Source organism: Pygoscelis adeliae, unplaced genomic scaffold (assembly GCF_000699105.1).
Source record: "Pygoscelis adeliae isolate BGI_AS28 unplaced genomic scaffold, ASM69910v1 Scaffold26, whole genome shotgun sequence".
Lineage (NCBI taxonomy): Eukaryota > Metazoa > Chordata > Aves > Sphenisciformes > Spheniscidae > Pygoscelis > Pygoscelis adeliae.
The window spans coordinates 2634381-2637174 of record NW_008825104.1 but is presented as its reverse complement, the minus strand read 5'-3'; positions in this window follow the sequence as shown (position 1 = coordinate 2637174).

The window sequence follows — 2794 nt, the reverse complement described above, 5'->3', positions numbered from 1 at the left end:
TAATTCCCCTTTTAAAAACAGATTTGTCCCTGCCTGGCTCTTTTGTGCGGCGGAAGATGGATGGGACCTCGGCGGCCGCCTCCCAGGTGACGGCTGGCTCAGCACCGCGGGCGCGGAGGCTCCGCGGTCCCGCTCGGCAAAGCCAGCGGCGGGCCTTGCGGTGAAAGCTCGTGAAACCAGCGCTGGGTTTACTTCCTACAGGGCCGGGGAGCTAAACGTCGCCGGCTGTCGGGGGGGGCATCTTTTTGTCGCCCCGGACGAAAAGCAAATAAATGCGATAGCCCGGATTTATCAAGCGGTCCCCGTGACCGAGCATTTCTCATCGTGTGTTCGGTTTGTTTTTCCAGGACCTAAGCAATTTTTAATGTACTATATACTTCCCGCTTAATCCCCCTCGTTTATTATATAATTACGGTTTCAAAGTGATTATGTAATTAAAATCATGTTTCACTGCAGCATACTTCAAAAGGAAGGCAACCTTCCCCAGCATTATTTGCCGGTGATGTCATAATTTCCCTGTGATATTTAAAATAAACACATTAGTCCAAGAATTCTAAACATGTCTGAAAGTATATAATGGAATTGATTGGCATAAAGCAACGGTGAAACCTATCACTAGTTTAATATATTTCTATGCTCCCATGCAGTGTAAATTATAGGATAATGGGGTGCAGGCGATGGTAAGCTCTGTTTATATAATCCATTTCTTCACACAAGTTCCCATTGCTTTTCCTTCCCTTTGCTGTATGTGGTGGTTCTCTGATCCTACTGACCTCAGCCATGTGTTTTCACTTTTTCTTCTGATCTCAATTCCATGACCAGCGGGGAATAAAATACAAATTGAATAGTAACCATTCACAGGCCACTCTTTTCAAACTGTTGTTAAGCCTTCTTTGTCTTGTCTAGCAATTGATAGATAAATGTGTCGTATTTTACCCGAGTCTTTCTTCTCTCCTTGTAAAGCTTTGTTGCCCCAAGTTCCTTAGTCCATCTTTCTCTTCTTCTTTTTCTTTTTAAAGAAAATAATTTCATCGGGGCTTGCCACCGAAAGGGACCGTTCCCTTCCTTGGCAGTACAAGGGGCGATGGTTAAGCGGCGGAATTAGACAAAAATATCAGAAGGGGGGAATAAAGGAATTCCCCCAACATTTGGTCCCATCTATTCCCAGCACGACTCGAGGTTAATTTTAAATTTGACTTGTTTCTTCTCTATACGGTAAATAAAGTGCTCCCTGGGCTGCACGCAGCTCCTTTTTGAAAAGGGGAAAGTTAAGTACTCGAAAAGGGTAGAAAAAAACCCTCCTCTTTTCCCTCTGCATGCCTCTTTCATTGCAAACCTGCTTTCTGCTCTGTCAGGCGGGGCCGACGCTGTTTATTCAGCTTTTCTTGAAAATGAAAAGCAACTAAGAGAAGTTTAAACAATCTCTTGTTATTTTTGGGCTTGTTTTTCCTGCGCTCTCCTCCCCGGCTGCTTCTTTGGGGATATAAGGCAAAAGAAAATAATTTTGGAAACCCATTATTCCACAGAGAAAAACATGTCACCAGTCCCATGCCCTTTATTTGATCAAAAAACAATTGTCTTGAAGATTTCTTTCGTGATGATCTAAACTGCAGAACAGCAATGGTTATAATTATTACCAAACTGCCAACGTGCTGAAGGCAGTTTGAGATAATTTAGCATAGATATTTTAAACAGCTTGTTTTAAACCTCCCTATCTTTTTTTTTTGAAAGGCTTACTCGATCCCTATAGCAAACAGGTTTTTCGCTATTAGTAACTAGTTTAAAAGCGGTGGTTGAAAAGGAGATCTTTTGTTGTGCCCCTCTTCGAAAAACTCTCGCACATAAGCAAACATTTTGAAGAGCGCATCGGTCTCTAATCAAAATAATCCAGATTCTTGTGTGAAAGGTAAATATTTTGCAACCACATTACTGGAGCTGAAATAACTAAACAAGTCAGACACCGAAATTAGCAACGTGGTGGAGCGCGGGCAGTGAGAGAGAGCTGCAGCACCGAAGAGAAGCGCTCCTCTTAACCTGCCAAAAGCTGCCGAGGGTTTCTTCAGCAGAAACCGCTGCCATGAGGAAATGCAGCTTAGCAGAAAAATAATTTTCGAAATTTTGCTGGGGACAACGACTGTCCGAGGCGAAGCCGCGTACCTGTAAAACGAGCTGCTCCGTATCACATGCTTCATATTAAACTTTCATGCAGTTTTCCTTCACTGTTTTTTTCCAGCTAAAGGGTTCTTATAAACTTTCCTTCGTTTATTTAAGCCTGGTTTTCATTGCTGCAGTTTTGCATGGTTTGCCTTTGTTTAGTTTATTAACCCACAGGGTTACTTTAACTAAATATTTGGGCTGAATACTTTGGGGTTGGATTTCAACGTTTTCTAACAAAATTACTGAGTTTTTTGAAGCCACACAGAGAACTCTGTGTTGACTTTATTAGTCAATTTAACAGGCTATAAGGAAAATAAAAATAAGAAACATACTAGTGTATCCCCTCCAGTGAGGAATGGGGTTGAAACTGGCCTCTTATTTAGTACTTCAGATGCCATCGAGGCTGCGTTAACTTTACTAACGTTTTAATAGAAATGGCAAATGTACAGCGCCTCTGCTTCGCCGAAGCCTGCCACGTCCTCGCCCGGTGCCCGATGACCACCGCGGAGCTATTTTTAAGCCCCCCTGGGGAAAAAAAAGGGGGAGGGACCCCAAAACGAAAAAAAGCCGCTCTCCCTTTGCTTCCTGCCCCACGCCTTGGGCGGAGGGTTAGGGGTGGCCTGGCTGCGGGGGCGGC